The following is a 13,151-nucleotide window of genomic DNA, read 5'->3' as shown; positions in this document are numbered from 1 at the left end:
TGGGTATTTGCAGTAAAAACACTGACCAATCCAAAAAACACATGTCCTTAAAGTAGTATCAGCTAAATTATATATATATGTGTGGCTTTTACTCCACTCCAGGCAAAGGGCATGGCTGCCTTTCCCACAAATTCTCCCCAGAGACTGTGATGGAGATTCCCCACCAGTGAACCCATCAGTGCAACTGTGAAGAGGTCAGGAGGGTGCAAGGTTGCACCCTCTCCATTGTGCAAAACTTCAGCAAGCAAGTTATTGCTGGCCCCGTGGATGTTATTTTAGCCCTTCAATAGGGAAGGCCCATTGGGAAGGGTTCCAGGATCAGTGGCTAGCTGAGGGTCTGCTGCTGTGAAACAGCTTCAAGTGAGTGCGATGGTAAATAGCCCACAGGATCAGCTAGTTTTCCCCACTAACTACATCTCTGTAACCCTTCTTTTTTTGGAGGGGGGAAGATCGGCTTGTTTTCCTTCATCATCTCCCCACCTCCACCCATCAGAATGCTTCCAAACTTAAGCACAGGCAGAACACATGAGCTTTCCCATCTACTGCTCAGACATAAGCAGGGTCAGCCTGCACGTCGCAGCTTCTACTTAATCCTGGAATTTTCTTTGCATGCAAATGATTAGCCTATATACTAGCTGCCATGAAATGTGTTTTTCCTTCTACGTACATAGAGGTTTAGAGCACACAATTTTGAATGATTTGCACTTACATATACATGAGCAAGGAATTCACCCCTAAGTCACAGCAACATATAGTACATAAAAGCGTAAGTAGAGGTAGCCTTGAAGGACCCATTTCAGTCCTTGATCACAGAGATACAGCCCTTCTGTTCCAATGGTTTTTCCTTTTTGCAAACATATAGAGCACATAAACGTGTTCAGATCTACACATTTCCTCCCTGGCACTCTGAAAATGCAATAGTTTGTATAACCAAACATGAATATCAAAGCTTCTGTCAGACACCTAGACAGCATCCACGCTTTGAGTAATTACTCACATCTCATACTTTCCCCTCTTCTCCTCATTATTACAAGAAAATGAAAGGCAGAAAAGCTTGCAACAAACACAAATACTGACATTCTCAATTAAAGGAGAGAAACATGAGCATGACAGTAAAATGGTATTTTTTTCCTTCTAGTAAAAAGTAATTCTGTATTCTGCTCCTAATCAGCATCCGAGGTACTTAATGCCTTCTTTGCCTCGGTCTCCAATAGTCAGACTGGTCACCCTCGGGGTTTTCAGGCCCCTGAGCTGAGAGATGGAGATAGGATGCACAATGAAGCCCCAGTTGTCGAAGAGGTGGCAGTCACCAACCTGCTCCTCCACCTGGATGCGCACAAGTCCATGGGGCCAGATGGGATCCACCTGAGGATACTGAGGGAGCTGGCAGAGGACCTTGCCAAGCCACTCTCCATCATTTATCAGCAGTCCTGGTCAACCGGGGAGGTCCTAGATGACTGGAAGTTAGCAAACGTGATGCCCCTCTACAAGAAGGGTCAGAAGGAGGATCCCGGGAACCACAGGCCTGTCAGCCTGACCTCGGTGCCGGGGAAGGTCATGGAGCAGATCATCTTGAGTGCCATTACGCGGCACGTGTGGGACAACCGAGGGATCAGGCTCAGTCAGCATGGGTTTATGAAAGGGAGGTCCTGTTTCACTAACCTGGTCTCCTTCTATGACAAGGTGACCCGCTTAGTGGATGAGGGGAAGGCTGTAGATGTTGTCTACTTGGACTTTAGTAAGGCCTTTGACACAGTCTCCCACAGCATTCTCCTGGAGAAGCTGGCTGCACACGGCTTGGATGGGTGCACTCTGCACTGGGTAAAGAACTGGCTGGATGGCCGAGCCCAGAGAGTGGTGGTGAATGGAGTCAAACCCAGTTGGCGGCCGGTCACGAGTGGTGTTCCCCACGGCTCAGTGTTGGTGCCGGTCCTGTTCAACATCTTCACTGATGTTCTGGGTGAGGGGATTGAGTGCACCCTCAGTAAGTTTGCAGATGACACCAAGTTGGGTGGAAGTGTCGATCTGCTGGAGAGTAGGAAGGCCCTACAGAGGGACCTGGACAGGCTGGATCGATGGGCCGGGGCCAACTGCCTGAGGTTCAACAAGGCTCAGTGCCGGGTCCTGCACTTGGGTCACAACAACTCCAAGCAACGCTACAGGCTAGGGGAGGAGTGGCTGGAGAGCTGCCTGGTGGAAAAGGACCTGGGGGTGTTGGTTGACAGCTGCCTGAACATGAGCCAGCAGTGTGCTCAGGTGGTCAAGAGGGCCAATGGCATCCTGGCCTCTATCAAGAATAGTGTGGGCAGCAGGACCAGGGAGGTGATAGTGCCCCTGTACCTGGCACTGGTGAGGCCGCACCTCGAGTACTGTGTTCAGTTTTGGGCCCCTCACTACAAGAAGGACATCGAGGTGCTGGAGCGTGTCCAGAGGAGGGCAACGAAGTTGGTGAAGGGTCTAGAACACAAGTCTTATGAGGATCGACTGAGGGAGCTGGGGTTGTTTAGTCTGGAGAAGAGAAGGCTGAGGGGAGACCTTATTGCTCTCTACAACTACCTGCAAGGAGGTTGTAGCGAGGTGGGGGTTGGTCTCTTCTCCCTAGTAACAAGCGATAGGACAAGAGGAAACAGCCTCAAGCTGCACCAGGGGAAGTTTGGGTTAGATATTAGGAAAAACTTCTTCACCAAAAGGGTAGTCAGGCACTGGAACAGGCTGCCCAGGGAAGTGGTTGAGTCTCCATCCCTGGAGGTATTTAAAAGATGGGTAGATGTGGTGCTTGAGGACATGGTTTAGCAGTGGACTTGGCAGTGATAGGTTAACGGTTGGACTCAATGATCTTAAGGGTCTTTTCCAGCCTTAACGATTCTATGATCTCTCATCTCTCCTTCAGACACAAAGCATGTACAACTCCCCATGACGGTTGTGTGTACAACAAGCTCTAGTGTACAGCAAGAAGCTCCATGCAGGGGATGTGTTCCAGCATGCATGAACTCACACTCACAAGCTGGACTTTTCCACAGCAACATGCTGGCTATAGTTTTCATGAACAGCACGTCTTGACTTCACCATCTTCACTGATAACAGCTCCAGACCAACACCAAAAAATACACCTTATCAAGTCCCAATTCTGGTAGTCCCACCCTGACTCACCCAATTGGCCTTATTTATGGTCTTTGAAGTCTGTCAGACAGGTACAGAATTTCTCATTAGGTTTATATAAACAAAATTTAAACAAATAGCCCCTTGACTACAGCAAGTCTGGGACTGCCTTACTTCAGTGGGGTTAACCATTCTGTAGCAGGAGCCAGATTCACATGTCCCAAATCACTGTGCCTGGTGCTGGCTGGCTTTCCGACTCCAGAGATACTGACTCACTCAGAAACACAAGGCACAAGGATGCTTGTAAGTCACATAGTTGAGTAGCCCAAACTCCACTGAAGTCAAAACTGTACTTGCAGGCATCGAGGACATTCAAAGAATAAAGTAAGCTGATGGCATTTCTAATTACGGATTATGGATTTTCCCTTGGAAGCTGAGCAGATTCCCCTAGAAATACAGTAAAAAACACCCAGGTCTTGGGCAACCCACAACATTTTTTCTTTATTATAATAGAATACGAGGAACCAGAAATGAGGAACACTTATATCATTGTGCACAAGTATCAACACATACAAAGAGATCTAGGAAACTGCATCAACAAAACATTTTTTATATAGCTATATTTTTTATTTGAAAGTGTGTTTGCAGTGCAGTTAACCTAGTCATACTCTCAAGCCTAGAAATTTCTACTCAGCACCTCTGCTCCTCCCTGGAAGACTAGGAGTTGGAAAAGTCCCACTTCAGCAGAAAGTGAAGGATGAGGTCCTTTGTAATTTGAGATACTATTTGTAATTTGAGATACTATCTTTTTTTTTTTATGAGTGTTTTAGTATCTGCTAGCAATGATCTACTTTATGAATGTAATGCCCACTCAGTTCCCACTGAGCTGAAACCATTTACAAGAGACACAAAGATAACTGAACACTATTTTCTTACTGATCAGCACAAAGTTATTTGGCACAAGCATCTCTGTAAATATTTGTCCAAGACTGGGTAAATTTGCAGTGTACGATGGCCCTCAGACCTGTACTTCTCTCTATCAAGTCAGAAGGCTCATAGTCTAGCACTGGAGCTCAGCTGTGCTTCAGCAGAAATACAAAATGCTAGAGGCTGAGCTTAGTATCACTGCTGTCTTTCCCTTTGGATCTGTTCTTTTTCGTTTTGTTCAATGTTCCCCTTCACAAACAAAATGAAGATGAATTTTGAGATGGAATGAATGTAAGGTTATTCCTGGCTGTTGGGTAATGAAGAGAATTTGTCAAGTGTATTACACAGGACTGGGCTTTGGGATGGGGAAGCCAGAGGGAGAGGAGGGAACTGTACCCACCTCCCGGCAAATTCACAGAGGAAGAGGACAGATCCAGAACCATTTTCAGCCTCATGAAGCTGAAGACAATGTCTGCTTTGGTATGTGCAAGGAGGTCCGATGGACTTGGTTCACAGCGACACTGGCAGCCTGCCGCAGTATTTTGTTCACGTGTGCTTGTGACATCCATGGACCCGGAGCAGTAATTATGGTCTCAGATGTCACAGTACTACTAGCCCAAGAGATATTTATGGATCTGATACGTACACTCTGTAGGCATTGTGTAGTTTCAGACACATCCAAGAAACCTCCCCACTCAAGAAGAGGGACAGCAACTCTATAGCCATTTTTTGAGCTACACATCAAAGCAATACACTCCACTGGGTCTCACTGCTAAAAGTCACTGAAAGGTCTGGACAGGGTGGATTGCAGGCAGAGGGCTCAGACTCATACCATAGATATTATCGGAGGCATACTAATGAACTGGGAACTGGGTTAAGTATTAGCGCTGCTTGTTTTCCTCTGAAGTGACTTGCTGCTTTTCGCAGATGCATTTTCAACTTAAGATAATAAGGACAAGTGCATACTTTCCTCCTCCAACAAAAGGGAAAGGCCAGATAACCACTTCCACACTGTTTGTTTATTTCTACAAAGCTTATGAAGCATTTAGAGAGTATAGTGTAATCTATGAACCTAGCTAGGGAGAAACAACTCCATCTTGTTTGCTATTTATATTATTAACTTTTGCTCCAAAGTATACCACCACACAAACAAAATCACCAAAATGTCACCATCTGTGGGAAAGAAGACGGTGACTATCAACGAGGAGCACGCAGGATATAGTTCAGCACGGGGAACAGAAACTATACCAGGTTGCCAAATATTATTCCTACATGAAGTGTAGGGAGGTTTCTGTGTCCTTGTATAAGCAGACAGCACTTTGTGTTAAATACCCCCATCGGACAGCAAGATGCATTGGAGAAAAGGAGTGTGATCCTCATCATACTGGCTTGGCTCTGAAATAGCTCCAGTTTATTTTGAAGAAACACCTCCCACTTTACCACAGCTTTAGACACTCGGCAAACACACTCCTCTCAATCCATAATCTAAAGCATTACATTCAGGAGCATAACTGCAGCCATCCCCTTATCAATGTGCTGTATTTTTTCCAACGTAGCTTATGTTCACTGAGGGAAAGGTTTCAGCCACTTTCATGCTATGACAACAACCCATACACCCACTCACATTCAGGCATAGGCAAGTCCTAAGCAGGACAAGAATCGGGTCAATATATTTGTTTTGGAAAATATTTAAGTACAGGATTTTGAAACTTGTTTCCAGAAATGTTGGTATCCCAAACCCAGTGCTTGCCCTTAACTGAAACCACTTGCCCTTCAGGCTGAGTGTAGCCCAACATACCATGTTGCTGTGCCTGCTCACAGTCAGCAGTAAAGCTGCATGGGGGTATTTCAGTCACAGCCTGTATCGCTGCTAAAATTTACTTTTTAAAAACATTCAGTGTCTATTTACCAAGAGGATGGGAAGTCACCCTGCAATGCTTCTTTAACTATAGTCATCCTAAATATTTTACTACTTAACAGTGCTCTCTGAAGGAGCATATTTGACATTGCCGTATACAGTAAGGAAGCAGAGTGCGTCTGTATTACAGAAAAAACAGAGCTTTATAATAAGCCAGACTGAAACATCTTCATTGCCAAAGCAGCTTTGTACTGAGAAAGCCTTATGCTGAGAAAGAGAAAGCAGTGTAAACATACCAGTAAATGCAATTTTATGTTCTTAGTGTAAAAAAATAAAAAAATGCAAACTAGAAAACCAATGCATTGTATATTTAGTATGCACTTACGTAAACGACATAACCCTACACCCTGAGCAGATTAGAAGTGTACATTAACACTTTGTAATACAGATAAGCATATTTCTCCTTCACAATACCAGCTGTACGAGACTGTGGCACAAGAAATGCCTTTAAACCAGGAGGAAATCTCTGCATTTTAAATTCAGGCTCCCTCCAGCTTAATCAGATGTGTTTTCAGTATGAAGGGAGTTCTCATATTTAAATTGAAACAGATATATGACTGGACAGTATGCCATCTTAGCAACTGCTTTCCACACATGTCCTAATACTGCAGCACTTTCAAACACTTCACACAGATATTTCTTTAAAAGTTACACTGACACAAGTAATCTCACCCTTTTGGGAAGCACTTGATGTCTACTTAATTCTCTGTGCCTTTAATAGTCAGGACTCCAAGATTTCCTTTTTACCTCAGCTCTAAGCACCACACAGTTTGATTTTAGCCAAACCACAAACATTTGTTTTAGCTCTGTAATCATTCTAGTTCTTACCTTTTTTTTTTTTTTTTTTTTTAACTAAGCCTTTTCTACTTTCTTCCCTTAGAAGCAAATGCTGGCTTTCTGTTGTTTTCAGGGTATCCTTTGCTTTTAAGGGAAAAACTAGGCAGAAAGCTGTATTCCAACATACCTTGAAAGGAGAGCAGCATTCGCTGCCAGCTGTGTGACTTTTCAGTAGCTGCGCTCAGACTCCAGCGTTCCCAAGACCCACGATGTCACAAACCCCTGAAGCTCGCAACCAGGAGCGGAGGCAGATTGCTCTCGCACGCCCTTCCTCTTCTCCGGGTATCTGACAGCTGTACACTTTTGAGGACTGCAGCAGGACTTGTCTCCCAGCCCCTTTGCCACTCTGGTAAATCATCCCCTCCCTGCTATTAAGAGCATGCTGCCATTCTATCTTAAAAGCACGTCACCACTTGTATGCAGTAGCGGTGGGAAAGCTGCATTTACTTATACAGGAAGCTTGAGTACAGCACTTCCTACTTCCCATCCCAGTCTCAATTCAACTGCAGGTGATTACTTAAACCCTGTCAGCTTCCAGCCAATGCGTACCCTGTGTTCTTATTTGGATATCTCTGCTGCTCTGAATTATAACTCCCATCTGAGCCCTGACAAGAGAAAACTGAAAGAGACAAGGCATTAGATGCAGCACTCATAAAAAACCTCCCAATTGCCATTTAACCTGTTTTAGGGTTTGTATAGCAGCTGCCCTACCAGTAGATGATGTCTGAAACATTGCGGGCTTCTGCTTATCTCCACATGTGAAAAATGTCACCTAAAAGCAAAGTGCTTTCTTCATGTCGGAGGGGAAGGGAGCAAAAATCTAAACTCACAGTAAACCATCAGTGTAATTTCAAATCTGAGTGCTTAATGATGATTGTGCTTAGCTTATTCTGTCACTACTAAATTTTGATTCTTTAAGCTGGACTTGTGTGCAAGCGGGGCTGGTAATTCTGCAGTTCCTGTACTCCAAAGGTATGGGTGTGATTCACACCAGCCAAGCAGGAGAAGTTGTTACTGTGCCACATGACACCAAACGCTCAAGAACTTTTCCTGCTGTAGGAAACGTACCACACCCACAGATAAGAAGTACAGATAGATCGGAGTGCAGGGAGGGCAGAAAAACAGAGGGAGAAACAAGTATAGATGCTAATCTGTCATTTTCTTTTTAGGATGAAATAAGTTTACTTTGTACTTCATGCAACTATTGCTGGCATTTTGCTTTCAGGGCTTTGCTGTGAAGACTGATGTGTAGGCATTTCTTCCAGGGTGTATAGAAACTCACAGCTGACTCTCTAGTTCTATTCAGACAGTTATACTGCATCCGACTAATTTAAAGAAAAGGCAGAAAGCTCGTGCAACTTGAATTCAGCCTCCTTGCACCTCTGCATTCCAGCATTGCTTGAATTATCATGACATACTCTTTTCCCCTCGGAATATGTACAAACTTTATCAATCTATTTGCCGATGGGTGTTACTTATAATTTTATACTTGGGGAGGGAGGGAATAGTAACCAGAAAAAATATAGCCATTCCAACATGTGGAATCATGTTGATCCCTACAGTATTCATCAATAGGATTACAGTAGGCTTAGGCAACCTAGAGCCATGTCACAGATATTGCCACTTGAGCAAGCAGAACATTTCCTAGCAGTAGTGGACTTTTACCCTCAACAGTGACCAGTCCTAGGCAGTACTCAAGAAACACCTGGGGCTCAGAGCTATTTTTCAGGCTGCAGAGCGGTAGTGAAAATGTGGAATTCTGTGTCAAACTTCACGATTAGAAGTCTCCTTCAGTGGTTAGATTTTTATCCGTCTTATGTTCCAGTATGAAATAGCTTAAGCCTCTATCACTGTCTTTTCACTACCTTCCCTCTCTTCTCCCTCCCTCTGTTCCAGCTCCTATATTTTCTTCCTGCAGCTGCTACCTTTGCTACCCTGCCTCCATCACACGGGTACTTGTTAGGCCACAGATGAAGCGCAGCAAGAAAAACCTTTCTGCTCTCAGCTCCTGTGCTCAGCACCACAGCACTTGTACAGCAAAAGGACAATTATCTCAAGGAGGAGAGTGGTGAGAGAGGGAGGATGAAGGCAGTCAAGTCACTCATGCAGGTGTAGGGAAAATGGCAAGGCAGTAGGGCCCAGAAGTAGAGCAGGGGAGCAACCAGTAGCAAAAGCAGTAACAGCATCTCATTTGGTACTTACTCCTTGCTGGCACAATAAAACAAAAACCAAGCTTCACTGCAGTAGCCTCCACTAGTCAAGATAAACAACTGCAAATAAAGGCTAATCATCTTTCCTTCAGATAAATGATGAGGCCAGATCGTATCTGGGGGGAGGGGGCTGTTCTTTTGAATTAAGTAAACTAGATTAGTCCATTAAAATGCAGATAAATTCTGGAAACTTCAGCTGCAAACATCACGTGATATTTTTATGTGGTTTCCTACTATGTATCTCTATGCATGAAAGCTACAATGGGACTGCACAACTATGCAAAACTGCTTGCAGCAAAACTAATTCCCTTAAACATCACAAAATTGTTGAGAAACATCATGAATGCTTCTCAAGACATTTAATTTTCTGGAAAATGTTAAGATGTACTCGTTCCAAGCACTCCACTTCTAGAGTATCAAATCCTAAACTGTGGTCCCCGGATTTACATGCAGGACAGTCACTTACTGATGCTCTGTGGACAGCTGGCTGTTCCCCTGCTTCCGTCTTCACTTCTGCGTTCGCCCCTAGTTCTGTGCTTATCCAGGATCTCTGCAGCAAAGAGGAGCTGACGGTGACGTGGCACTGTGCAAGAGCTCAGGCTATAAGGACTTGAGATGATCAATACTGATGATTCTTTCCATTGCCATCATCAAAAGGCATGAGCTAGACTGTTATGGGCTCTTCTGTCAAAATGATTTCTCTTCCAGCTCTACCTCGAGCCCAGGTACTTCAGAGTGTCACAGAAGCACATCTTCTTGGCAAGCTAATTTTGTGAAGTGTTGTGAGTCATGCTAAAATTGCTAGCCAGCTCAAATCCCTGAATCTCTGGACCCAGATTGATTGATTTCCTTTTTGAGCCAACAAAAAAAATAAAAAATACAAGATCAGAATGTCACACAATGCCAGTCAATGCACAAGCTAAGCTCTCCCCATTTGTTTCCTTCTTCAATAACAGTGATATAAAGCACAGAACTGAGAGAATCCAATTAATTTTTTGGACACTTAACTGACACTTTTATAACTCCAGGACTGGGGGAACGGTTGAGCCTCTGAGATCATACATGCCAAAACGCAACATCACAGTGAATTTTTAGTTGAGTTACTAGCCAGAATAAGCATAAAGGTTGGCATAGTTAATTACTAACGTTGCTGTGTCATCCTTGCCGCTACTCGAAATACTTACAAAATGACTAAGCCGCTCTGGCGTTAACTAAAATTACTAATTAATTTATGAGGTAGATGGGTAAAAAAAGTAATAGCATGACCACTGAAAAGATCTCTCACATCCCGCAAACAGAATACCATTAACAGCAAGGGAAAACACTTAGTTAGTGTATAACTAACAAACAGTGTCATTATAATCCCACATAAAGAACTAGGATTAACCTGTGAGGAAAAAAAATAAATTTTCACTACCCTGATTCACAGTTTTCAACTAATAAAAAAAAAAATATCCTGAAAAATGATTGCTATTCATAGGAGTAAAATAAAACCGGGTTTTGTAACAAGTTTTCTAAAACCAGAGCCTAACTGAGAAAAATGTCTTTATCCACTTCACTTACTGTACATGCAAACTACCCATTTTCCTATGCAAAAAAAAAAAAAAGTATTCGTATATGCAAGAGACACAGTTTCACAAGAAAAATAGATGCTAATGTGTAACATAACCAATGCTGAAAACAAAACAGGAAGGGTTTTTGCACGGTGAATACACATATATTATCTGAAGTTGCAAGTATGACACCTCTGATATCATGAGCTAAGAATAGTTTTCTTCAATGGAAACTATTTTAAAGGGAGATTCCACCATCAAAAGTCATTTGTGCTACCTTCATAAATCTAATTATTTAAAAAAATAATCTCTATTCAATGTATGTATTTATATAACCACACAAACAATGCTAGAAATCAGACGTCAGTGCAAAAAATACAGAGCTATGTAACATTTTGCATGCAGACAAGCTTTACTCAGAACAGCTACAAGAAAATGAGGATCACATCTTTTCCTGTTTAAATAACCCTATTGTTCTACAATTCTGACTTGGTATGCAAGTCACTTGCTGACAAACCAGGCTTGAAATATTCATTATTCCCTTTAGCTAAGACATACTAAAACTTTATTATAAGGTGTTTAGTATTGGAGCAAAATAAATCAAGGTAAATTATTCTGAAAGAATAGTAGGTACAAATCTGAAGAGCTTTTTATTTTACAGTAAAAAAAGTGAGTGGGATGGCACACTGTCTACTGAACATTTATAATCATTATGATCTCAAAACACGTGGATTTGTCTCAGACACAAAGAAAAGTGGTAGGTGACTTGCACTCATCCTGCTCTATGAATAAGGCAAAACGCAATATTCATTAAAATTTGTTGGCACAGCAGACCATCTCCAAACAAAACACGATCACATGGCTTCCATAAAACTCTGTATTTCTTCTCTACAGATATTTTTTCCTGTGTTTATACTTTGAAGTACTTCCTGACATACTGGGAACTAGCTTTTGGTATTTGATCCATACAGAACAGTGCTAGAGGAAAGAAATGTACAGCCTCACCTCGAAGCAGTGAGGAGGTAGTCTGCTACCCCAGTGGGATAGCTGTGTTTGGGGTGCTTAGAAATCTCAGCTTAAAGGTCAAGGCCAATGGCTTTGATAGTACATTACTGGAGTTCCAGTGCAATTTGTCTTCTTGGGACTTGCAGGCACTAAGAGAAAGTGTATTTGCCCCTATAGGAAATCCTGCTGGTGGCAGAGCTCTACTGGTAATGCCGCCAGGAGCAGGAATTTTGCCACCAGCAACCGAACAGCTCTGCAACAGCTACACGTAAATTTTTTTCTGCTAACTGCTGTCTGTTCACTAAGTGCGTGAAGAACCCAGCTTGTGAAGAGAAAAGAAGCTGAGTTTTTATGAGTCTGCCATAAATGAAACGCTGATGAATTGCCACTGAACGGCAAACATCCAGCCCGAGGACAGGCAGCGCAACACCCTCAGCCTAGGGCCCATCTTCGGCCACCTCTTTGCACTCGGACGCAGGGAAGAGACAGGTTACTGTCACCCTTCCCCTTGACCTTCTCCTGTGACGTGAGACGTGCCGGTCATCGGTTCGCAAAGCAGTCACGACCCTCCCCACGCACACAGTGAGCGCAGACACAAACCCTCCGGGTGGCAAGAAGAGCTGGCACGTCAGCGATGTGACATCACTACTTCTAGTGACAGCAGCAGAGGACGCAGGACACCTCTTGGGCTCAGAGGCCACTCTGTGCAAGCGGGTCCAGTTCCTCAGCTGGACAGCACACTTAGCTTCCCCCAAACTAGCACCACCTCATCAACTGTTGGAAAAAAGTAAAATAAAACCAAACAGCTTGCCTTGCTCTCACATTCATGTAACACATACAGATGTGGAGTTGCTCAGTTCACCTGAGGATCAGGTAACAGGTGAGAATTTCTAGCTGCAAAAAGAGTAATTTATAAAGTAGCATTGAGGGGACCATATTACATACACATGAAAGAGGAGACACTAAAGTTGTCCTCTTCTGCTCTCAAAGTAAGAAGACATTTTTAACGAGAGTATATAAAGATTGCATGGGAAAAACTTAAGGCTTGGTTAAATGAATTTATTTTCTATTAACTGTGCTCACAGCTAGCTTCAGAGCATGGCACAGACTTTCAATTATACACAGATTTTTTTTTTTCCTTTTGACTGCGTGCCCAAAGTGACACAATCTGTTGACTTTTAACCAAGTGTTTTGGTAATGTACCTAGAATTGCAGTGATTCCAGACATCAGAATCACCATCAGTTTAAAAACTGAGAGCGCAAAACCATTCTGGCAGCCAACACAGGAAGCTTCCTCTGTAACACAGGAGGTCACCAACCTGTCCTTGTCATGAGAAAAAAATGTGCACACTGTTTTCAGTTCTCCATTTCTACTGCTTCTTCTGTTCTGCCTCAAACTCTTAACTGCCCTTTTTTTGAAATATTAAGAGACAGCTTTATTCCTTCTAACCCAAGCCAGTCTCCTAGGTGATGGCTTTGCCTTAGTCTGGTAAGGTTCTATCTACAGGCTTAAAAGACGGCTAGAATGAGGGAGCTTAATAATACATTTCAGCCCAGACCTTGTTGTTTTAACTATAACTTCTGGAGTCGGGGATGGGCAGG

General features: G+C 43.2%; 1 protein-coding gene across 7 annotated transcripts in view; it reads right to left on the bottom strand.

The window, feature by feature from the left end:
* RNF144B (ring finger protein 144B) overlaps window positions 1–13,151 on the bottom strand; it is a 97,296-nt gene that overhangs the window by 49,860 nt on the left and 34,285 nt on the right. Inside the window, exons 1-2 of one of the 7 annotated variants that reach the window (XM_087764626.1) lie at window positions 9,458–10,057; window positions 6,909–8,989 (exon numbers count right to left, since the gene is read on the bottom strand). The exons of 1 other annotated variant lie outside the window; for it this stretch is intronic. The gene's annotated coding sequence lies outside the window, so the exon portion shown is untranslated. Of the gene's footprint in view, window positions 1–6,908; window positions 10,060–13,151 lie in introns of those variants that run through there. 5 more of the 7 variants (XM_087764629.1, XM_087764638.1, XM_087764644.1 and 2 more) reach the window with 5 other exon arrangements.

This window comes from Nipponia nippon, unplaced genomic scaffold (assembly GCF_047370975.1).
Source record: "Nipponia nippon isolate SJK-2023a ecotype South Korea unplaced genomic scaffold, ASM4737097v1 scaffold_1, whole genome shotgun sequence".
Classification (NCBI taxonomy): Eukaryota; Metazoa; Chordata; class Aves; order Pelecaniformes; family Threskiornithidae; genus Nipponia; species Nipponia nippon.
The sequence above is the reverse complement of the archived record's forward strand: the minus strand, read 5'-3'. Positions and strand labels throughout refer to the sequence as shown.